At 37.0% G+C, this 26,591-nt stretch overlaps 1 protein-coding gene across 3 annotated transcripts in view; it reads left to right on the forward strand.

Moving 5' to 3' along the window:
- Nucleotides 1–492: 492 nt before the first annotated feature.
- Nucleotides 493–26,591, forward strand: part of LOC127658151 (neurocalcin-delta A-like) — an 84,768-nt gene continuing 58,669 nt past the window's right edge. The window contains exons 1-2 of one of the 3 annotated variants that reach the window (XM_052147272.1): nucleotides 493–656; nucleotides 3,992–4,116. The gene's annotated coding sequence lies outside the window, so the exon portion shown is untranslated. The remainder of the gene's footprint in view (nucleotides 657–3,991; nucleotides 4,117–26,591) is intronic. The other 2 variants (XM_052147274.1, XM_052147276.1) reach the window with 2 other exon arrangements.

Below are 26,591 nucleotides of genomic sequence, written 5' to 3' on the forward strand. Positions count from 1 at the left end.
TCACCCACACTTATCATATCACTTCTGAAGACATGGCTTACTTTTATGCTGCATTCATGTTCTTTTGGAGCTCCAAATTTTGCATTATGAGGACCTACAGAACTGAAATAGTCTTTAAAAATCGTTTATGTCCAGCAGAAGACATTCATACATATAGGATGGTATGAGTGTGTATAAATGATGAGAGAATTTTCATTTTGGGGTGAACTGTCCCTTTAATATTACAAGTAAATTTCAATAAATTAGATTTAATGACTAATATAACTTAAGACTGCAGTGAAAATCTAAACATCGATTCTCTGAAAATAAACACACACACACACACACACACACACACACACACACACACACACACACACACACACACACACACAAAATTACGATATTAATAATGAAGAAGAATGGCCATTGGCTTGTTGATACGCCAGTGTACTGCAGCCATGAGGAAGGCGTGTCGCGCTGCCACCGCGTGAGGTGACGTCATCAGACATTTCTCCTGCCACAATTCATTTGATTCTCCAAACTGCTTGAGGGCAGAGGACCGTACTCGGTTTAATTTCTCCACAAGTCAACTTCCATTCTGTGTTTTTGCTCTGGAGCTCACAAGTATTTCTGTTTCTCGGCTTCCTCCAGCCGTCTGCAAAAAGTTGGGCACCGTAAGTCTATTTTCTTCTCTCTCCCCTCCACCCCAAACTTCTCTCAAACTTTGTCGTTGTTCTCTCAGCTCAGTGTGTTTGGTTTTGTCGTTCAGCTCATGATTGTGTTTCACGCCTCAAATCTCCACAAAACGAGTTCCTCTAAAAGGTTTCGTGTCATTAATAAATGATAACGTCGTGTAGTTCTTTACACAGTCCTTTTCGTTTTGCCCTGACATAGATAGCGTTTTTAGCTAGTTAGCCTGATAAAAGGAAGTCTCCCTAAGTCTGAACGGGCTTATTTAGTTATATTGAACGGTAAACTGTCATTCTTTGCAAGGGAACTCGTTATACTAAGATTGACAAAAAGATTTAGACCGACTCCTGAGTATTTCTGTACTACCTTGTGATGTTTTACCGTTAGCTGCTATTGAGAACGCATGATCACGAAAAGTTCTGCCTTCTCCGCCACGATCTGGTATGAGCTCAGTAATGTTTACACACAGATTAATATGAGACATCCACTTTATGCCACAGTCCCCTGTATAATAAATTAACTCCCTTCAAGAGACTCCAATCTGGCCATACATTTTGACGCATTTTTAGGAGCAAACTATCTCTTTTTGCTGTTTACTTTGATTTGCACTGCACTATTATTGATGACCTGCAGATCTCTGATGGATTTCATGTAATATGGTGCCACCCTTACAAACAGGCCTAGTTTTTGTTAAGCACCTGTTGAAATATCTCTAAAACATCGTGAGCCAAAATAAATGAGCATGCCTAACTACCTCCTCCTGCCTGCAGCCCTTTGGGTCTGATTATGAAATTAAAACTAGAAGATGTGTTTGGAAGTGTGACCAAGCTTGAAATCATGATCGCCAAGGAGACTGCACATGTCAAGATTTATTGTGAAAAGAAGTAATATTTTGGTCTATTCTCACCCAAAAGCAACTGGCTCGCTTCAGAAGACATGGATTAAACTACTGGAGTTTTATGGGTTACCATTATGCTGCCTTTATGTGCTTTTTTGAGCTTAAATTTGGTCACCATTCTCTTCAATTGTATGGACAAACAGACATCATATTTCCATTAAAATATCTTTATATGTGTTCTAAAGAAAGACATACAAGTTTAAGTCAACATAAGAGTAAGTAAATGATGAGATAATTTTTTAGGTAATTTAGAGACCAAATTTATTAAACTAGTTAAAATATTTAGTAGTAAACATGTAGCTTCATTGCTAACTAAACTCTCTAGTTTTCAACAGCTCACCCTACACGTCTAAGAGATGATCTATACCCATTTTACAGTTCCCTAAAAAGACCAGGTGCTTTCATGACTGCGGTTGAGGAACACCGTGCTGCCGCCTCCCTCATTCTCCCACTAATTCAGACCAGATGGAAATTAGAGACACTGATGCAAGCCTAGTGATAACACTCACAAACGTGTGTTCCCATGCCAGTAACATCCCCAAACATGTACACGTCTGTTCTATCTGTTGGTCAAATTCACTAATGCATATAATTAGCTGTGAAGGAGGGAGTTGGTTCTCTGATGCCAAGCCTGCTGGTCATCCTGCTGTCACAAACTGTGAGAAAGAACCACTTGCATAACATGATGCGGAGGTGTGGCAGCCTCTCGTGTTGGCACTTGGGGTCATGACGCTACATGTTCAGGCTGCCATTTTCATTCATAATCCCCCTGATGTAAATCTGTGGTCTCATGAAAATGTCAGTGGTGTACCTATTTTAATATCAAATAAGCAATTGATACTGTGTATTGTATTTCCGAGCCTGTCTAATTTAGATGTTTTTTAAACGGTTTCAGTAAACATCAAAGGGTTGATCAAGAATTGACAGCAGATGTACACATAAAAGCAGCCTCAGAGAAGCATTCAGTTGTTTTATTTTGCTGTTGAACAATGTGAGAACAATGAGGGGTTGAGTCAAGGTTTCTGTTGCTTAGAAACAAGAGCACCCACCCAGAAGAGCTCTAGCTCCGTTTTTATCCAGATTAACCCATCCATTTTAATACAGTTTAAGTCAAAAGTTTACATACAGCTTATCCAAATACATTTAAACTCAGTTTTTCACAATTCCTGACATATAATCGTAGAAAACATTCCCTGTCTTAGGTCAGTTAGCATCACTACTGTATTTTAAGAATGTGAAATGTCAGAATAACAGTAAAGAGAATGATTTATTTCAGCTTTTATTTCTTTCATCACATTCCCAGTGGGTCAGAAGTTTACATACACTTTGCTAGTATTTGGTAGCATTGCCTTTACATTTTTTATCTTGGGTCAAACATTTTGGGTAGCCTTCCACAGACAAGCATCTCACAATAAGTTGCTGGAATTTTGTCCCATTCCTCCAGACAGAACTGGTGTGTAACTGTGTCAGGTTTGTAGGCCTACTTACTCACACACACACCTTTTCAGTTCTGCCCACACGTTTTCTATCAGATTGAGGTCAGGGCTTTGTGATGGCCACTCCAATACTTTGACTTTGTTGTCCTTAAGCCATTTTGCCACAACTTTGGAGGTATGCTTGGGGTCATTGTCCATTTGGAAGACCTATTTGCAACCAAGCGTTAACTTCCTTGCTGGTGTCTTGAGATTTTGCTTCAATATATCAACATAATTTTCCTTCCTCATGATGCCATCTATTTTGTGAAGTGCACCAGTCCCTCCTGCAGCAGTTTATACTTGCATATTATTGTTTGTACAGATGAACGTGGTACCTTCAGGCATTTGGAAATTGCTCCAAAGGATGAACCAGACTTGTGGAGTTCCACAATTTTTTTTCTTTGTTTTCAAATTTTCTTTGCTGATTTATTTTTATTTTCCCATGATGTCATGCAAAGAGGCACTGAGTTTGAAGATAGGCCTCAATATACATCCACAGGTCCAATTCAGCACACCACCTGTCAGACGCTGATTATGTCAGGCTTGACATAATTTTCTTTAATTTTCAGAGCTGCTTAAATACACCGTTAACTTGAGTATGTAAACTTCTGACCCGCTAGAATTGTGATATAGTCAGTTAAAAGTGAAACAATCTGTCTGTAAACAATTGTTGGAAAAAATACTTGTCATGCACGAAGTAGATGTCCTAAAAGACTTGCCAAAACTAAAGTTTGCTAATATTAAATCTGTGGAGTGGGGAAAAAATGTGTTTTAATGACTTGAGGGAACCAAAGTGTTTGTAAACTTCTGACTTCCGTTGTAAATAGTTTGTTCTCTTGTTCCCTTATTTCTTGAATTGAAACCTTTTTGTTTTTGAAAGCCCCAGTTGTGATTTCAAGTATAAAAGAATGTCCTCTCTAATGAGAGTTTATCTGCTGTTTTTCAGGTCAAGAGTTCTTCAAAACTGTAGTCTTTTGTTTTTTGTTTTTTTTTCACGACAACAGAAAGACAAGACTGCCTAGCCACCTCAAGCCTGTGGATTTCTTCTGCCTCTTTGTGAGGATCTTCTAGGTGAGGAATTTCCACAAGTAATCTTATCTATTACAGATTATCATTTGGTGGTTTTTAACCAGCAAAGGCCACCCATCCTCTTACAGTCTCTGGTGATTGTCAAAAACGAAGGAAGTGACCTTTATGTTTTTGTTGTTGAATTGCTTAATCGTTTACATTTGTTTTAAGCTGGTAATGGACTCTTTCAAGAACATAACTTTGAACTTTCAATGAGCTGCTGTTGCCTAGTAACAATGAGGAAATAAAAGCCCACCTGACTTACTTGTATCAGAACGGAGTCCTGCAGGGTACTAGTATGAAAAAATGTGCTAATCCGTGCCCACGATTTTGCAATCAGTATTTTCAGTTTATAACGCATACTCAGATTCTTAAATTGTTCCCTCTGTTTAACAAATCGTGCCCACAGATTAATAAATCCGATTTGTATACTGTATCTTACATTTTGCAATCCGTACCGACAATTTCATAAACCCCCACCCTTATTTTAGATAACTGTGCCGACTGATTCGACCAGGCCTCACCAATGGGTTACATTGGCTGTTTTTGCAGTCAGGTTACATTTCATTGTGTTTTAAGTTTATTTTCCAAAATTGAGAATATTCCAAATAAAATCATAGAGTTGGATGACATGGCTTTGTCAACTTCAAGAGGAGGAGGTAAAAACCAGTACAATACAAATAATGTGCAGGTTATGTCTTCATTCCTTTGCTCTCTGGCTGAATGTTATTTAATAATAATAACATATAAACCAAAGAATCTGTTACATGCGCTGTAAAAGTAGCATCCTTCAACTAGTTAGTTAGCTCTACTCTCTTAACCCTGACATTTTTTTGGTGTGACCTAATGTAGTCAGCTTGTTTGAGACATGTCAAGTAATATTTTTGACTTGAATAAAACCAATGAATTAAGATGTTACAACATGAAGCACCTTTATGTTTTCACTTTTCCAGTGAGGAACCATACAGTATGTAATTTATTTCTTAAAGCTACATAAGACAGTACATTTACATTTGTTCATTTGGTAGACGCTTTTATCCAAAGGGACTTACAAAAGAGGAAAATATAAGCAAATCATCTTAAGGAGACAGTGGTACGAAAAGTGCCATACTACAAAGTTTCACTATCATCAGAATAGTATACAAAACAGATTTAAGTGCAACAAGAATTTGTAAATGTATATTTTTCTTTTTTTGTGACCGGTTAAGTGCTTTTGGAAAAGATGTGTTTTTAGCCGTTTTTTGAAGATAGAGTGTGAGTCAGCTTCACGGATTGAGTTGGGAAGGTCATTTCACCAACGTGGTATGATGAAACTGAAAGTCCGGGAAAGTTTTTTTTTTTTGCCTCTTTGTTTTGGTAAGACAAGGCGACGTTCCTTAGCCGACCACAGGCTTCTGGTGGGAACGTAGTTCTGCATAAATGTTTTTAGGTATGCTGGAGCAGACCCAGTGACCATTTTGTATGCCAGCATCAGGGCCTTGAATTTAGTACGTGCATGAACCGGTAGCCAGTGGAGAGAGACAAAGAGTGGTGTAACATGTGCTGTCTTAGGTTCATTAAAGACCAGACGTGCTGCTGCATTCTGGATCATTTGGAGAGGTCTAATAGCACATGCAGGAAGGCCTGCAATGAGAGTGTTACAGTAGTCTAGTCTAGTTATGACTAGGGACTGAACAAGCAGTTGTGTGGCATGTACAGAGAGGAAAGGTCTTATCTTCCTGATATTGTAGAGTGTAAATCTACATGATCATGCAGTCTTTGAAATGTGGTCTGTGAAATTTAGCTCATCATCAATGGTTACCCCTAGATTTTTTTACCTCTTTGGAAGGCGAAACTGTAGTTGGACCTAGCGGCATGGTGATGTTGTGTTCAACAGCAGGGTTGGCTGGAAAGACAAGGAGTTCGGTCTTGGCTGGGTTGAGTTGCAGGTGGTGTTCCATCATCCAGGCTGAGATGTCTGCCAGACAGGCAGCGATTCGAGCGGTCACTGTGGTGTTGTTGGGCTGGAAAGACAAGTAGAGTTGCATGTCATCAGCGTAGCAATGGTAAGAGAAACCATGTGACTGGATGATGGGTCCTAATGACGTTGTGTATATGGAGAAGAGAAGTGGCCCAAGCACTGATCCCTGAGGTACCCCAGTAAGTAACTGATGTGGCTTGGATACCTCCCCTCTCCAAGCTACCTCAAAGGACCTTTCTGAGAGAGAGGAATTGAACCAGCCAAGCACAGTTCCGGTGATGCCCAGTTTAGAGAGGGTGGAGAGTAGGATCTGATGGTTGACTGTGTCAAAGGCAGCAGCAGTTCAGCATGGCATAGTAAAAACTTAATAAAAATGTTTTGGTGGCATAAAATACGATTTCATAATTTATGATAATATCCATAGGGAAGCTTGGAAATCAGGAATCAAAGTGAAATTGTACCATCTGTTGGTCATAAAATTAAAATAAATAATAAAAGGCAATTTAATGAAATACAAAAAGCTTTTGCAGGCTAATTATCTTGGAACATTTAACACTGGTTAACTTTAACCTCTTTTCTTCTATATTGACTGCTATACAGTCAAAATTATGTCAGATGAACAACTACTGACATATTTCCCCAAATTTGGAGACCGGATAACAGTAAGGCACTATAGCAGAAGAGTAGATGCATTAGAAGGAAATACCAGTACAGGGTTTAAGCCATGAAAAACATGTCAAAATTGCAAGAAAGGCAGGCCTGCAAGAGGAAGCATAGTGCTAATCTTTCAGGGTTAGGGTTGCCTTCATCTTTAATTTGGTGAAAATATTCAAGCCAATAGTCCACACACTCTTCTAAGAACACTCCACCAGCTCTCAATTCTCTGGTTGGCCATACTTTTTCCATAGATGAAGCTTCTTTCTCCAGCAAGTGGATCAGCATAACCACGTCGCAAGTACCGCTGCATATCCCTAATGGTGGTGTTTTCTGTTCCCATATCTGCTCTCAGGATTCGAGGAGAGCCACAAAGACCTGTTACTGTCTCAATTAATTAACCCTCTATGACTTTAGGGTCACTGCTTGTGCAGTATACATTCAAACATAGTATTCTTCTTGAGAATGCATCAATTGGCCCATTGATACAACATGCCATACAAAGTTGGTGCCTTTTGAAAAGTACACTCTTCTGTTCAATCTTCTTTTTCTTCGCATTTCAGTGCCCAATGGAATTAGAGTGGACAGAATGAGGCAGATATCGTCCTTGCATTTACTGTACATCCATCCATGCAATTCTCCTGGGCCTTGGCGCTCCTCCCTAACAAACTGAATAACATAAAATAATTTGTCAAACATTTTTCTGCAAAATAATCAATTTCTACTTTAAGTGTCTTCATGCTGATACTAATCCTGTGTTTAACACCTAAAATATGAAGGATTTCTTCTTATTTTAGACCCAAGTCAAAGTAATGTTGAATTAGACCAAATCTATCCATCCTATAGGGTAAGGAATACATGCTCGGAGCTCAAGATGCATGGAAGCCATGGGAGTTTTGCTAACACCCAAATGTAGACCGACAGAGAGAGTGGGTGTCTCATTGGGCAGTGTTCTGTACAATGTATTTAAGCACTAGTACACTGAATGGTCTCATTTACATACACCTTTTAAAGTACACTTTATGGGGAAAAAGTTCAGTAAAATAGAATCACCAAAACAACACTATGTTAATAATGTAACTCAGTAGTATAGGCACATTTCCAAAACTGTAAGTAAAAGCTTATATAAAATTAAAGCATTCATTAATTATTTTATTATAAAGATGTTATTAGGTCTTAAGTGAACTCAATAAAAATGTATATTAAAATGTAAAAGCCCATTTACATACCACATATCTTATCATATGGTGTTAAAGAATGAATGGAAGCGTATGCTCTTAGGCCTGTTACTGAAGGACTTGGTTGTCATGGAAATGCTAAATGTATTTTGTATTGACATTTGGCATTAGAAAGTACACCTACTCCTGGCTATAAAAACTGAAGGGAGAGTATTAGAATATCACAAACAGATGGAAGACATTACGTGCATCATCCTTATCAAATAGTTGTCTATGCCACCCTGTCCCTGCTCCAAATTTGAGTATCAATTTACGCATGCAGTTAGCACAATTTTATGTATTCAACTTAATAGTAATGCACAATAAAACAATATACGATAAGATTCGTTAACCACATTCCTGGGAGCTTGTTCTGTTCTTGTGTGCATAGTCAGTAGCCTACAGATTTCTAAAATGAGGGAGCGGCCACAAATCTGAGTACAGTTTGAAAAAACGTTGGTACAGCTTGTGAAATTGTGCATACGGTTTTTGAATCTGTGGGTACAGATTGCAAAATTAAGCAGTCTGTTTACAAATCTGAGAGTATGGAATGTAAACTGAGGGGACAAATTGCAAAAACGAGGGCACCGATTTGCAGTTTTGTTTTATCTTTCTACCCTGCGGTGCTCCGTATATCAGTATGATTCTAGTCAGTTGAAGCAAAACAAGTGCCTATAGAGTGTACTGAAATAGGAGATTGAATTCCTGATATATCAGAAATTTCTCAATACCTGCAACACCGGTTTATGCTTAACATGGTATAACTGAGGTAAATGTAGGCTTAAGTCTTGGAATTCGGGGACATTACAAAGCAGCAGTCACTGACTGTGTCTTGTGTTTTTTTTAAAACCAGAGCAGGTCAACTGACTTCTGTTTTCACAAGAATTTTCTTCTGAAAACCACTGTAGTGTTAATGCCCAGTGAAATCGTGGTGTTATGCCTGAATGATTACCATCAACTAGCTCTCATAACCATGATTATGTATTGCCTGGAGAGCTTGAAATGTCACGTCTGTTATATTTTTTCCTGGCTCCAAGTCTGTACTCCTGGTTGACATACTGTATATGCAGATCTGTAGATTGTTAAATGTGTTGCTTAAAACTCTGCCTTAGATTCCCTGAATGTCTTGTGTGGATTAACTCTACCAGACTATTAACATAAAGTGTGGCATGAGTAAATAAGCTCTCAAAAAAGAGCTTTACTTTACACAATTACAGTCCTACAGCCAGTTACGTATCTATTTGTCATTTAACCTCAGGACAGACTTATTTGTGTAGTTGATCATAGGTGGTCATGTTACTGCATGACTGATTTAGCCCACAATACCCCATCTCTGCCCTATAGGCTAGTTCAAAAGGTGATTTGGCTGAGGCAATGAGGCATTTATCTGTCCTTGTATAGAAAACTCGACTGAGTCTGTAAGCCTCCGGTTATTTCAGACTGATAAGCAATACCTTTTGTTGATGCAGGTACTTTTGTCAGATAGACCTCTATTGTCTGTTGTTTGTTGAATCCCACCATTGCACTGATGCCCAGACTAGTGCTAGATGGATTCTCTGCTTTATATGGATGGTTTTTATTTGGAAACAGAACTTTAGATTCTCTTCCCAATCCTGTAAAATTAGCCTAAAATGCCTAATCAAGGCATACCCAAAGTAAATTTAAAGCTGTTCTTGAACCGTTTGGAGTACATGGTTTTGGTCACATTTGAAAGGGGACACTCTGAAGTTTTTACCCAGCAGTCAGAATTACTGTAAGTGCTACTGATTTTGAGTAATAGAAGTTTGAACACAATGAAATAGAAGTTTGTTTTTCCGCCTGAAATGTTTTTTTGCATACAGATGCCTGCAGATGACTATAACTTGCAGCTATTAGCTTGAGAACACAATGGGATCACAGCATGAAGCCTTACCTAGTCCAAGTTCAAATGTTATAACAATACCATAAAAAATGAATATTTTACACATGTTTTTCTAAGGGTACACCCAGGCGTTTTACACAAGTGCCTTTTGGATACTCCAAAAGGACCCTTTGGTAACCTAGGACAAAAAGGCTACTACTTTTGAACGCTTCAACGTACAGTCATAATTTTGGGCTCTAATGAAAGATGACACTTAGAGCTATCATATTCCATATCCAGATCCACTATTAGTTTTGCTGACACAGAGTAACTGATGCATAAACACATTAGAGTGCCTTTTCCCTTCTTGAAACTAAATGTTGTGCATATAAAAGAGTCAAAACTAGTGCTATGGTGGACAATTTGTTTATATAAAAAATACACAACAAACTATTTACATGAATTTTTACACAAAGTATTTACAAACCATTAAAATTGTACATGTTTCTAGCAACATGCCAGTCATTGTAGCAGTCACATTTGGGTACAAAGCACAAAGGCACATCACAGGAAGAGTACTTCACTGGTGTCTTTGCATGACACTGCCTGCACTTCAGACGCCACCAGCGGTGCAAGATTTGGTGATGTGCAACGGCCTGTGATGTGCTCTTCGTGGAGCAGGAGATACGGGTCTGGCTGTGGAGTGAGACCCCAACTCTGCCAGCTCCTCAGCAAGGGTCTCTCGAAAGCCCTCCTCTCTTGATGAGGTGCTGTCCTGCTGCTCCACTTTATGTGGCCGCTTGCTGAGTGGGGGAGAAGTATCCGGCTCCCAATCGCTATCTGATTCAGTGAGAATAAATAAATGTAATTTACAAAGCTAGACACAACTTTTCCATCTTTTCTGTATTCTATATATATATATATTTATTAGTTTTTCTTTTCGACTGTGTAAATGTGTATTATTGTATGTATATTTACTGTAAATACTGTATACTTTGCCAATGTACTATGGAACAAATAGATGGGCCTACACCTCCCCCCATGAATTCAGCATTGTAACAAATAGATGGGCCTACCCCTCCCCCACCTCCCCGCATTGTAACAAATAGACTCTCAAACACAACATATATTCTTATTTTCAACTTATATTTATTGATTTATTTATATATATATTTCGCGTCCATTTATATATATATATATATATATATACATATTTACAGTAAATATACAAAACATCTATATAGCATGTCAATAGATCTGAAACAAACAATGAACTAAAACCTCACACACGCACAAACAAATACAAAAAACACGCACAAACAGTTCAAACACTCATTGAGGAAACACACGACAAAGGGTAATTACAAAATGTGTATTCATTATTCAAACTAAAGCTTATTTATGCGGAATATACAGTAATATATGTTGTAAAACACAAGAAAACACTTACTTGTCCAGAGCAATGTCTCATCTCTCCATAAACATTTCCTCTGCCTCCGAATCATCCGTATTGTTTTCAGAAATTTAATCTCCAAAATCATCATTTTCACAATGAATGCCTTCTTATATCAAATCCTGGGGTGAAAATCCAGTTTTTCGCATCTGTTTCACCATATTTAAATCTCCAAATGTGTAAACAGTTCCAAAACAACACTTCTCCTTTTACGCACGGACGCACACAACACTCGGTAATGGCAAGGCAACTTTGCGCACACACATTACAGAACCGTGCTCTAATCGTCCCACTAAAGCCGCATATCACTGTTTTCAGAATTTCATTGGCTATACGATGCGTCAGTCATTTCCACTCTTCGATGTAATTGGTTTGATCAGTAAACAAAGGAAAGTGGGTATGCCCTTACACTCGACACAGATGGTGGTTGGCTATTGAAGGCTTTGGACAGGACATGGAAGATCCTATTGGGTCAAATGAGGTGTCAATCGAATGGTCAGAGTGCGTGCTTCCATTTTGATACCGGATGTAGGAAATAATTACATCTGAACTGAAGTTATTACCGATAATATGTGAAAGATTAGGTACAGCTGCCAGGTGCTTTGAAATGATGCAACAAGAGTCTGTGGATATTTATTGATGTAATAATGTGATTTGGACTAAACATTTTACTTGATTTGATCGTTTGGACATTTGACAATGAAACAACACCGTTTTTGTCGGGAAGTTATGGATCAGTGGACTACTATGAGGCTTCATAGGTGAGTTGCCTAAATTTTGTTATTGGTTGTTTATATGTTGGTGGTCTGACAAAGATATAGATTGTACCTGCTGTTGTGATTGTATCTTAAAATGGTTTATATCAATAGCTTTCCAAAGATATGTGGCATGTGTACCAATGTACACACAGCAGTTTTGTTTATCGCATACTTTTATTTTGTACATTTAAGGGCCCGTCCGCGGGCTGTCTCAGTCCATAAAGTTAAGAGATTTGCTAATGGGAATAACATTGGTAATTTATAAATTTTTATTTGATTACTTTAAAATAATCATGGCATCCATAACAAATTAATTGGCAAATACTATTATTGTTCAATATAACAAATACAGGCATTTTATTACTAATGAAGCCAGTAGAAATGCCACAAATCACTCGTATTAAGTTTTTTTTCAATGGCTAAATATTGATCAAATGCAGAAAAAAATAAAAAAAATAAAAAAGTATTCTGTATTAAGGAGCATTATACAAAAAAATCAAACTGAAATGAAGAATCTGTTTTTGTTCAAGTATGTGGAAATGTTTGCCCAGACCAGGGCCTATTCTGAACACTAGGGCTGCAACTCATGATTATTTTGATAATCGATTAACATTGATTATTTAATAGATTAATTGGATTAAACAAAATTGTATTTCCTATATTTTAGTAAAATATGTCTTTCTTTTTTAAACCAAAATGATAAAGGACATAAGGATTTGGCTCGATTTACAGTACTGAATTCATGATTCTGTACTCACACAACTTTGAACAATGCCTGAATGATGAAAAGTTACGTTTGAATATATTGGTATTATTATTTTCAGGACATATACAAAACAGTTCCTTTCATTACTTGTAAAACTTTGTAGATCAAAAAGTAATGCTCATTAAAGAGTAAAATGACCCATAGGGGATGGAGTGGGACTATGGCTGCAACTAACGATTATTTTGATTAACAAGAAATTTAACAATTATTAGAATGATTATTCGACTATTAGGCAATTATTGCAATGATTAATCATTAGCTCTTAACCGATTATTCCGCTTGTGTCCTGACTTAAATGTTGTATTAAACATGCTTACTAACAATAGACAGGAAAAAATGCATCTTTTAAAAATATCTCTAAATGACATTCAATGAATTATTTGAGGAAATAAAACATTTCAGTTTTATTCAGTATAAAAATTATCTTCAAAGAAAATACTATTGTTATCAAGTGTTTTAAAAATGTCTAAAAATCCTTAAAACAAAATAAATTTACTTGAGAAGCAACATATAAGATATTTAGACTTGCTTTAAGAGAATATATCTTTAATATAAGTGTATTTTTTTACTTGGTTATACTTCTGTGAGTGCAGTAAAGACAAAATATACTTATATTCAAGGTCTATTCTCTAAAAGCAAGTCTAAATATCTTATATGTTGCTTCTCAGGTGAATGCATCTTTTTTTAAAGGATTTTTAGATATTTTAAAATATTTGTATTTTTAATATTATATTCAAAATTCACAGATAATTTTTTTCTTCTGCAGTATTGCTGCAAAAAAGTATGTCGTTTTAAAGAGTTTTATATATTTATATTGGAAAACGAGCCAAATCAAAAACAGATCAGAAACCTATTTTGTTGCAGTGTATAATGGGGTGAAGACTTCCTCTCTCACCTTTCTAATCACTTCAATCTATCTTTAACTCACAAAAAAACAAACTTCCTCATATTAATAAAGCTGCGTATTGCCAAATTTCTTCACGTTAAGAAATGCACAGTGACATTTATTATGATTCAATAAGTCACGAGCCATCACATTATAATCTAGCTGGATCGAGCATGCATGCTCAATGGATGAGCGTTCCCACGACAGAGTGTGCATCAGCCGGGTGCAGTTTCAATCTCGCCCCCTTAGATCGGGACATTTGCATTACTCATAGAAGATGCGTTGACTCTCAGAGAAATGCCAGTTTCGGAGCTTGTAGTTAATTGCATGATCTGCTTCTGTATTAATGGGAACTTTAATAAAGCTATAACGCATTAAAACAACATTTAAGATGTAACACTGGGGTATCTCCTTTAAAGAGTTCCAGTTCTGCATATTCCACAACGAGAGTGCTTATGTATTTACTTATTTTGTATTTTTGTGTTGTAATTCCCTCGTACTTTGCGATCAACATCACCAGAATCTGTGAAATTTGACAGTGCATCTGGACTGTGATCTGTGTAATTCATCCTGTCCTCATTCAGGTGTGAACTGCAGTGCTGCTCACGTGCGTCATCATTAGAGATTAATGTGATTTCATGTTACGTTAAATGAGATCAAACGACTATTCAACAACAAAAAATTTACGTAAATTTTCGTTGCAGTGCTATGTGGGACAACAAAATTGGTTCAGCAGAGGGCAGTGGTGACACCAGAATAGAAATATGAATAATTCTGCCCAGCTGAAAAATAAATAATTATGTTAGATACATATGCTTGAACTCTGTCACTGATTACATACATTTTAAGTATTTTAAATTAATATTGTTGGTTTTAAAATAGTAATGCCACTGATTAAATTGTTCTAAAATGTGTATGTTTATCCAGTAAAATAATGTTTGCTATGGTATAAATTCACTGGTTGAATCAGACATTACATTTGGCAATATCAGGACCCTTATTATACATTATATTCAGCATTAAATACAGTTTAATATTGTACAATAATCTTGTACAAAAACCCAGCACTCTCATGCTGAAAAGTCTCATCCAGGTGCTCAATGTGTTACATGCGTTTACATGATGAGAAACGATCTAAAACACTTTTAACCGCACACTTTGAACATCAGCGTGACATCAGTGAAAGCTGCACAATTGATTCCATTGAAACTGAAATTTGATATGATGTTGCACGAATTTAATCATGATGATTGTGCTCCTTTTCTCCATTGTGATCGGTTTGATTGACGCGGATGCACACACTCGCTCAGTGAAGTTTAACAGAGACACGCTTGTAGTAAAAACAAACAGTTTAGTGAAATTCGTGCCTGATTTTGAATTCATTACATGTATACGTTCTAAAACAGAAAATCGCAGTAAAATGTAAGTCATATGATGGAGAGAAAAAACTTTTTAAGTGCATCAAACAGCACAGTCACTCTTTCAATGCACCTGATGCAGCAATCGCTCCACATGAAACTATGCTTATTATGATCTTCTTTGTAGTTTACAAAGTGCTCTCGTGCACTGAACAACTTGGGTTATGTTTTTTCCACTTCAACTCGTCTCCGTAATTTTTCAAACAAGTTTCGTCATGCAACACATTTTTCACGGGCTGTAAAGTGACGTCACTGACGGAGCTTCTCCATAATCATGGCATATATCCAACTAATCGATAATGAAATTTGTTGTCAATGATTTCTATTATCTATAACAATCATTCTTATCGATTAGTTGTTTCTGCCCTGCTGAACACCTGTCCTTTTGCATGTGGGTCAGGTTTAATTGTCAGGCAGGCATGATCATAACTTGTGGTGTTTTTTTTATGGTAATATTTGCTAAATACTTTTTTTGAACATTACTTTGAAAGATTTTATTTTTGAGTCCTGTGCGTGTGTGTAATTCAAGTTTTCAGTAGAAAAGAACTCTCTCCTGAGTTCTGACTACACATACCTGCATATCATTAGTGGCTAATCAAGCACTGCTTATAATAGAGGTGTCCTGATCAAAATCGGCCGATATTCGTCTTAAATCCTTTTTTGCAGCACACATACACTGCTCCTCTAATGAATGAGTACTTTCTCAGCCCTTGAAGCATGACAGAGTGGCCTCTGGAGGGCGAGTTGTTGGCAATTCTAAGCATTCACAAAACTTTCAGACATGATGTAACTGAGATGAATATGCTGGTTTGTTTTTAAAAATGTATAAGAATTACATGTGTTTGAATATTCATTTGCCCGTTTTCTAGAGTCGTTACAGTAGTTATTCAGACTCGTTGCACAGTGAACAGGAAGAGGATATAGAGGCTGCTAACAGGTTTAAAAACAAATTAAACAATAAATGCATGATGTGAATTGTGACAATCAGACGTTGTGTTGAGTGATCGAGATTTTTTGTGCAATCATGTGCACTTTTAGCTTTACTCTCTTAAATATGAGCGTTCTCTGTGTCAAAGACGTGCACTCTTCAGGTGCTCTCAATATCTCATCAGTCACTCATCCCAATTTATATCAGATTAATATTGGTCACAATAACACTAATAATAAATATAACTGTTTAAACTTCAATAACGACGCCCCGTCTTCATGCATTTGCTTAATTAGTGATTTGTGTTACAGCACAACTCAAAGATAGTAAACAGATCATAGATATTAATGATTTCTCACTTGAGCAATTTTAGATCTTATTATGAATATATGTTTCTTATTTTTGAATGCATCTCTGATGGATCTGTGCATCCCTGTTTATTAAGGCAAGGCACTATTGAAAGAATTACGTGTGATATGTCATTATTATAATATCTGAAGTGCTACACCTCCACTTTTAACTAATATAAGTGAATCTGAATGGCTTGTTTCTTAAAATTAGATATGGAGTTGGACACTAATATTTATTTATTTTTTTTAATGGAAGTAATGCAAACAGAAGGCAGTTTGTGGTCAACTACAATATTTTAATAACATTTTAATATTTTTCTTAACCCATTATTTGATTGGACTTGACAAAGAATGAATAATTTACACAAAGTTAGAAAAAAAAAAAAATGCAAATAAACTATTTATTTTTTAGATTATAACTGGAGGCCATAAAGTTGTCATGTGACAACAATGTAGTATATTCATGATTTTTAAATAGGTTTGCTTGCATATTTCCATAATTATGCCAATTTATTGATGTAGTGAATGTCTATCTCTTTTAATACCAACACTTTTGTGTGCTTTTGATTCTTTTACTCATCCTTTTGTTTTTATTTGTTTTATTTCTTTTTTGTGCATCACTTTGTATGAGATATTTTTGAAAAAGTGAGAAATACTATTAAATTGCCTGTATGTTACAGCATGTGTCACACTGAACTAGCCTCACATATGTCTATAAACCACAAATATGACAGTAGTTATTTACAGGAGCAGAGTGTATTGATTCTGCTGCACAGCTGACAGCGAAGAGGTGTTGGTGCAGTTGCCAGTTATTAAATCCGGAATCATTATACATGAATAAGATGTAGCATTTCTATTCTTTAGTGCCTACCATCAGATAAAACATTAGAAAGAAAAAAATAAAGAAACCTAATGTATAGTTCTTAAAATGATGTGCACACAGAATTAAAGATGTCATACCTATCCTAAAATAGTCATTTTCTAGGCTACTTGGTGCATTAATTTTTGAGCAGCACAATTAACTTGTCAACATTGTCAGGTGAAAGGCGGGACATGACACACCTGTGGCGGTTATCCTGCACCTAGTATTACTATTCCAGCTCATGCCAACCCAAATGTGTGTGACTTTCTTCTGCTGAACTCAAATGAAGATTTGTAGAAGAATTTCTCAGCTCTTTTGGTCCATGCAATACAAGTGACTGAGTGCCAAAATCAAAAAAAAAAAAAGTTTCTCTCACATCTATCATGTCACTTCTGAACACATGGATTTTACCACTGGTGACACACACGCGCATAAATAATATATATATATGCTGTCTTTATGTATTTTTTTGGAGCGTCAACAATTTGGCACCCATTTACTTGGATTGTATGGACCAACAGAGCTGAAATATACTTTAAAATAATAAAGTAAAATAGTAAATAAAATAACGTTGAAAAGAAAATGCGTGATAAATGTATGTAAAAGAAGAAATGAGAAAATGCAATAACTTTTTTATTTTCGTTTTGTAAGCTCTGAGAATGCTTTCTTATTGCTGACGTGTTACACTTTTCTGCTTATTTATTTATTAAGAAATAAAGAACATTAAAAGTGCTTGAGTAGAGTGATACCTGGGCACAAATGTTGCTATGGTGGTGCAAACATGGAGCAGGTTTCTTTCCAAGTGAATTAGGGTGTGAGAGAAGAGTGGAATATCTCATCTGGCCATTGTAATAGCAGTCGCACTATACAGCTATGATGCTAAATTTCAGACACTGCCCAAATTTCGTCGGAGGCTGAAGATCATCACAAAGGCTATCAATCGGTCGTCTGTGAACATGTCACACCGAGCGTTGTAAGAATGCTGATTTTGCCCTGCAACGACAGAAATCCTTTAGAATTCCCTGAAATTTATCTCAGATGGCAGAATAGTGGCCAAAATCTTAGCGTGCACCTGCCTTAAGAAGCTAATTAAACTACTATTAAACTACATGACTTCCTGAAGTGTTCCGAATGTCAAAATAAAAGCAAGAGGGTTTTAAAATTAAAGGTGCATGACTGAAATATATTAATGTTGTATTTTAAAATTCTAAGATAATAAAAATTATTATTATTATTATTATCATCATTATTTGTTTACAAATTATAACCATTTAATTATTAATTGATTAAAAATAACTGCGTGAATGAAGTGGACTGATATCTTGCAAATTAAACAAAAAGGAGATCTTCCTTAAGTCAAGATACTGGTTAAGAAAATGGCTTCTTCTGAAGACTTGGACTATAATTACTGTTAGTCATGTAATGTTTCTGCTACATTATCCAGTAAACTAGTTAACAATACACTTTTTCTTAATAGGCTATGCATTTATATTGAAATAATGTGTAGCTAGTTTATTTTTCTTGTGTACCCCCAATTAGTTCCACACAATGAGGTAAAGATCTAAACGGATTATGCAAAAAACAACTGGTATCGGATTAGGATCCAATATCAGAATTGGATCGAAAGAGAAAAAGTGGTATTGGTACATCCCTAAAATACATTTTCTATAATTCCATGATTGGAGTCCACTTATACCAGCCTTGCCACATGTAGGGCCCTATAATTTCCACAATGTGGAAAACATGGATTGAATCACTGCATTAAGTCATAAAAATTGCATTATCTAAAAAAAAAACTGGAATGTTACGGAATTTGACATATTTGGGATGAAAATTCATGTTTGAATGCACAGTTAATCAAACTAATTTCTCAAAAAAAGTGTGATTTTATTAAATGGCAAAAGTTTCCAATTTAAATATATAAACTACATGTGCTGTGTGCTTCAAAATGAATGTTTTCAGGGCTTGTACGCTGAATACACCTCATGATCATCACCTACTCTGTGTGTAGTAGATAGATGACAGTGAGCAAAGTGCTCTGAAGTGCATTGCACTTCCAGACTATACATCTATTTTACTGCAAAAATTGCTTTTTGGGGTTTAATGATCACACTGGGCCATGTTGCGAGCTGCTTAAAAACACACCGAAACAGCTACATAAAAGCTTTTTGTTTATTTATAATCATTCTGGTCACTCTCCAATGTGCGTTCATGCGAGGACTGTTATGTTTGCTTCAGTCAGTCATGTTGTTCCAGTTGTTCTCAGACGGCTTGTTTTCTATTTTATTTTGTCTTGTTGTTTTGAGTATTTGTTTTGTATTTGCAGAGTTCACACTGCCTCTCGTGTGACGTAACCACCTTGGCATGTTCACTTGCATTGTATGGACCAACAGAGCTGATATATTCTTCCAAAAATCTTTGTTTTTGTTCAGTAAAAGAAAGTCCAACACATCTGGGATGGCATGAGTGAGAGTAATTGATGAGAAAAAAATGACTTCATTAGGTACTCAACACTTATTCATGCAATTATCTAATCAGCCAAAGGGTGTAGATTTTCCTTGAATATTGGGGGGGGGTTCAGCGTGAAGCATCTACATGTTTTCATTGATCATGGAATGAATATTGGGGGAGTTGTACTTGTTTGTTTTGATCCCCCCCCGGAAACCACGCCCCTAAATCAGCCAATCGTGCGGCAGCAATGCAGTGTATACTATAAAAGCATGCAGATACCTGTCAAGAGCTTCAGTTAATGTTGCATCAACCATCAGAATGGGGGGAAGATGTGATCTGGTTTGAGTATATCTGTAGCTGCTGATCTCCTGGGATTTTCATGCACAACAGTCTCTAGAGTTTACTCTGAATGGCACAAAAAACATCCAGTGAGCAGCAGTTCTCAATGCCTTGTTGATGAGATTGGTCAACGGACTGTCAAGCGAATAAAAATGTATTACATGACATGCTGATTAATTATATTAAACACAAACAAGTAATCACATATATTATTATTTGCTGTTAAAGGCTATTGAATGAATTACCCTAAATAAAGATAATAAATAATAATTCAATTTATTATAAATCTATTATGTAGAGCCTATAATATATATATAGTCCTGTAATAGTTCCGATATTCAGATTGTAATACCTGTATATTGCATTATTGTGGCAGACAAGTAAAGAATTGATTAGACGATACAAAAAGTAGCTTTAGATAAAATTATATTTTGTTTGTTTTATTCCCATATCAATGAATAAGAATTCAGTCGACAGCAATACATTTTTCATTGCAGTTTTTCAATCTGTCTTGCTCTTACATGATGCTTTCTTGCATTTTGTCTGCGCTAGACACTTCTGGAGTGTCAATCAAACAGATACTTCTGCTTCAATGTTGCCATGTCCGACTGGTTGGGATGCAAAAGAAAATCCCCTGATAATGCCAGCTTTTGCACTTTTTAACTCTATGTATGACTTGCTTAGTTGTTTCTAGATATTAATTTAGGATAGGAGAAAGTATTTTAAAATCAGCTTAACCTGTAAAGACAAATTAGCAGGAGAGTTTTTTTTTAAATTACCGCATTCACAACTAGTATTCAAAATTGTTTAGTTTATCCTCTTAACCAGCACCCCTATTTTTGAGAATTTTCTGAAAATGACATACCCAAATACAAATGTCTGTAGCTCCTAAACCATATGGTCCACATTCATAACTCTGATATTTTTTTAAACTAGACACTTGAAACTTTGTTACCCAAGAGTCATATTAATTCAAAAGTAGCATAGGAACAGAGTAAAACAAGGTCAAATTTACATGAAAGTGACTCACGATTTCTATGAATGAACTTCATTTAGGGAAAAATGTATCAGACTTTTATGTTAAAGGCCTGAAAACACCATAAAGATAAAACTGAATGTCTGACCATGTTCTGATTCAAATTTGAAGATGATACTCCCAAAAATGTAGTTTCTGTAAGCTTTTATTCAGGGAAAGTCTAGTCGTCCTTTCCAAAAGGCCATTTGGAGACTCCAAATGGACATCTGGTAACCAAATGACATAAGGAGTAAACACTACATACTACATACATGTATATCAATTCAGAACTGTTCTGCTCATCAAACCACACAAGAAAAAATGATTTCAGCACAACATTTTAACATTTTAACAAAATAGTCTTTATTTTGAACAATTCTGATAGCAAAAACAGTGAAACAAAAAAACTCACTTCATGTATGCATTTCAAAAGTGATCGTTTTACAACTAATTAATAAATTATATAAAAAGAAAACAACATTTGTAATTGCAACAATGTTTTTTACTCAAATTACAATAAACTGATAATTATAATAAATATCCAATTACTAAAGAAAAAAAAAAGCAATTACAGTATTTACAGTATTTATGTTGATCCAAGGCAGTCACTAACAAGGTTTGTTACCAACTAGAAACCAAAGCCACTGAAAGACAGGAAAGATAAAGATATTTTTGTTATATTATATGCATCATAAATATAATGTGTGTGTGTGTGATATAAATATTATGTCTTTATGTATAATATACAGCTATCACCTAGCTACTCGTGTAGCCTTGTGTCTTCGCTAGTCATTTTATAATCAAAAACATGATATGAACAGAAAAACTGCCAATACTTCATAAACATAAAAACTCAAGACGATGTGTTTCAACTTACCGATCTAATACGGGATCGAGTCCATGGAGAAACATCTCCTCTTCAGCCGAATCGACACTCGACAATCGTGCTCTCTCTGTCTAAGATGTCTGTTTCTGCGTCTTTCTGCTGTTCTTCGTCGCTACTCCTCATTACCTCCTCCAAAACACTCTCAACACCACAAAAACTCCTCTTCAGTCGACGATCCATGATGTAGATTGTTAGAATAAATCCGCGCGTTGAAACGAGCTCCGTGTAGCAAAACAATGGTAAGCGCTGTGCGTAAAATGACGAAGAGCGCACGTGGACGCACTTGTATTAGACCTATGTATTAGACAGGTCTTCTGAGGTAAACTAAGCAAACTGTCAATCACTGCAATCGTGTTTTAGTTGGTTAATGCTCCCATCCATCAAAATTTTGCTGACCAGACATTGGGTGGCTTTTATCCAATCAAAAACCGAGGTGCGAGAGTGACAGGTCCCGCAGCCTGTTGTTGTGCTCCCTTCATATTTTGGTCATTACAGAGCCTGTGATTGAAGGAGAGAAACAGGGAATGGCTCATTTTATCGGAAACAGTCCAAACTACGGGGGAGAGATGGTTTTTGAACATTGGAATACAAATTAGAATCAGAGCATGTGAGCGGAGCGTGAACGTAGCGGGGAGCGGAGCGGTAATACTTCCTCCTGAGCGGAGAGCGCCTTTCTGAAGATTCCGCTCCGCTCACTCCGTCCGCTCACTCCGTCCGCTCAGCGCCGCTCGCTCTACCCGGAATGCCCTATTGTGATTTGCTAGTTCGAGAATCGGTGAATTAGCTAAAGCAATAGTGGGTTGGTTATGGAGTTCAAATATTGTTTTAAGGAAGTTGCGAGCCTTATGCATAAATGCACAGTAAAAATCACAGTTAAGAACGAGCAGGGAGGAGAAATTGAAAGGGAGTGTGGAGAGACTGTGAGAGTTAGCAAAGATTCATATTGGAATATAAAGCGTCACATTGCCAGAAAGCACGAGGATGTGCTACGCAAACATGGTAGTGCAGCAAAAGGTGAGCTATAGCCTATACCATTCGAAAATAAATTAATAGATAAATGGGTAAGGTAGGCTGTTGTACTGAGCCCCTCTCATGACATGCAGACAAAAATATATTGTAATATACAAATTAACATTTCGTTCCCAACTTCCCATGAATTAAGTATTCGTTCTCTCATTTAGGGTGGCCACAAATTAAATTCGTTTCTACAAATTCTTAAATCGTTCCCTGGTTTAGTAAATCGTGGCCATGTTGAAATAATTCGTGGGCTACTCTCGTTTTATTAAAACAAGGAAACAAATTATTACAACGTGGTCACGATTTACTAAACCATGGATCGAAATATTATATTGTTAATTTTGTACGATTTAAATAAAATTAGGAAATTAATTATTAAAACATGCTGGCGTCAGGTTGGAGCGAATTGTTAATTAGTTATGCAATCATCATATCAGTGCAACTAAAAATAACCTATAGCCAACTCACAATATGAATTAGCCTACATAATTGTAGTTGATGTAGCCTATTTTTAAGTTGAAATTAGACAGAAGTTATTGAACCACTTGTTAAATTAAAATAAAAAAAAAAACTGACCCGAATAATTAGGTAGGCCTATAATTTAGATGTAGGCCTAGGCAACAGAAAATGTACTGTACGCTATTATAATGTACTCAAATTAGTTTTTACAGAAAAAACTGCTACCAATCAAAGGGAGATAAATAATTTTTTTCCTCTCCTGCGTCCCCAGACTCCCCAGTTCTGAGCGTGTGTTTTCCGCCGCTGGATTACTGTCCCGGGCACACCGCATGAGCCTGAAACCTAATACTTTGTCCAAGCTAATGTTTCTAAAAGTAAATTCTAAAGTGATGTAAAGATTGAGACGTTTTTAAATAGACCGCAATTACCCGCAGTTATATTTAAACTTTAGAACGCGCATTTCTTTTACTAATGCCAGTAAATCATCCAGGTGTGCTTTGATAAGATGTTGTTAAGTGCATTTCACCTGTGTGTGTGCTTTTATGAGCATGATAGTCCAGATGTGTTTTGTGAAAGTTCTACATGCATTTCATCTTGTTTGTGTGCGTGTGCGTTTTAATATGCCTCTTTTGCAACTGCAGTTATGTTCACGGAAATAAAATAACGAAAATCAAATATACCTTTTCAGTTATTGCATTTAATAGGCAAGTTTGCCAAAGGGCTAGACATGTTTTATAATTAAGTTAATTTAATGCATTTAAATGAATAAAAAGAACAGACTTTTATTCAGAATACCCCGAAATAACTTCTATTTACAATCCTAGCTACTGTAATTAGTGGTGCTTGCAAAGCATCACTATTGTAATCTCACATACTTATTATTTTTATTTTTATTTTTATATCTCCGTACAAAAGTTCGGCACCTAACTCGTCCCGCACCGTTTGGCGTAGAACCATCGAATGAGGTATCAAATCGAACGGCCTATTGAGGACACGTGTGCTATGACTTTTGTAAGCGATCGGGTACGGTATTTGCCCCAGGGGCAAAAAAGCGGCCGCAAAATCCCATAGACTTAACATTGCGTCAAACTTTGACGCATCACAGCTCCGAGCGAGGATTTCGCAGAAACGTGTGTTTGCTACATTTGAAGAGGCTGGCAGGCTCTGTAATGCCTCAATATGGGGTAAAAGTTGCACCCCTGTGGGGCAGGAGCAACCCAAAGTTGCCCCCATTGACTTACAATGGTGTAGGACGGACCATGAAATAGGGATTTTGTATTGAACATAGCTCTGGATCACAGTGTCGTAGAGACAAGGGTGTGGGCTCATTTTACTTAGACGACCAATCAGTCTCTCGGGATCATTGTGAAGCTATCAAGCCACGCCCTAACAACAATTTAAAGCACCTTAGCAACAAGTCCCATAGACTTCTAATGAAAGACATCAAAGGGATATCTCCGGATAGAAGCGTCATAGAAACACGGGTGGTCTCGTTTGACTCGGGGCAGCAAACAGCCAATCATGAATCACCTCAACACTTCCTAGCCCCTCCCTAGCAACCATTGTCGAGCACCTTAGCAACCAAAATCCATAGAGGCATATCTTCGATTCTGAATGTCACAGAGGCATGGGAGTTGGTTTATATCACTCATACTGACAAGCAGCCTTTGAAGTTTCACGATTGGCAGCTGCCAAGCCACTCCCTAGCAACTAAACAGAGTACCCTAGCAACCGTTTAGCTACAACTATATCTCTGCACCAGAAAATCAGAGAGACTTCTGGGTTGATTTATTCCAATCAGGATGGCAAGGACACTTCATAAGTATCAACCACATGGGGTTACCCTAGCAACAGAGTAACAAATCACATATCTCTGCATCGGAAAAACGTAGAGACTTCCGGGTTGACTTATTTTGCTCGGGATGGAAAGGAGCCGCGTATTGTATTACCTTGGTAACTGCATAGCAACCACACGGGCTTACCCTAGCAACCGAGTAACAAATCACATATTTCTGCACCAGAAAATCGTACAGAATTCGGGTTGATTTATTTACTGACCGTGATTTTTGTTCTTTTCGAAGTTACAGCATGCTGTTTGATCGAGTTTCGCCACGGCAAGCACCACTCACATTTTCTTCAGGAAATGTACCCATCTAGTTAGTGGTGCTTGCAAAGCATCACTATTGTAATCTCACATACTTATTATTTTTATTTTTATTTTTATATCTCTTAACAAAACTTCGGCACCTAACTCGTCCCGCACCGTTTGGCGTAGACCCACTAATGAGGTGTCAAATCGAACGACCTATTGAGGACACGTGTGCTATGACTTTTATAAGCTGATCGGGTACGGTATTTGCCCCAGGGGCAAAAAAGCGCCGAAAAATCCCATAGACTTAACATTGAGACAAACTTTGACGCGTCACAGCTCCAAGCGAGGATTTCAGTAGAAACGTGTGATTTGCCACATTTGAAGAGGCTGGCAGGCTCTGTAAGAGCATACCTCAATATGGGGTAAAAGTTGCACCCCTGGGGGCAGGAGCTGCCCAAAAATGCCCCAATTGACTTATAATGGTGTAGGACGGCCCATGAAATGAAAAGGCATAGGGATTTGTATTGAACATAGCTCTGGATCACAGTGTCATAGAGACGAGGGGTGGGCTCATTTTACTCAGACGACCAATCAGTCTCTCAGGATCATTGTGAAGCTATCAAGCCACGCCCTAGCAACCATTAAGAGCACCTTAGCAACAAGTCCCATACACTTCTATTGAAACAGATCAAAGGGATATCTCCGGATAGAAGTGTCATAGAAACACAAGGGTGGTCTCGTTTGACTCGGGACAGCAAACAGCCAATCATGCATCAAATCAACACTTCCTAGCCCCTCCCTAGCAACCATTGTCAAGCACCTTAACAACCAAAATCCATAGAGGGATATCTTCCATTCTGAATGTCACAGAGGCATGGGAGTTGGTTTATATCATTCATACTGACAAGCAGCCTTTGGAGATTCATGATTGGCAGCTGCCAAGCCACTCCCTAGCAACTACACAGAGTACCCTAGCAACCGCTTAGCAGTAACTATATCTCTGCACCAGAAAATCAGAGAGACTTCTGGGTTGATTTATTTCAATCAGGATGGCAAGGACACTTGATTAGTATCACTATGGTAACTGCCTAGCAACCAGATGGGGTTACCCTAGCAACCGAGTAACA

Source organism: Xyrauchen texanus, chromosome 17 (genome assembly GCF_025860055.1).
Source record: "Xyrauchen texanus isolate HMW12.3.18 chromosome 17, RBS_HiC_50CHRs, whole genome shotgun sequence".
NCBI classification, from domain to species: domain Eukaryota; kingdom Metazoa; phylum Chordata; class Actinopteri; order Cypriniformes; family Catostomidae; genus Xyrauchen; species Xyrauchen texanus.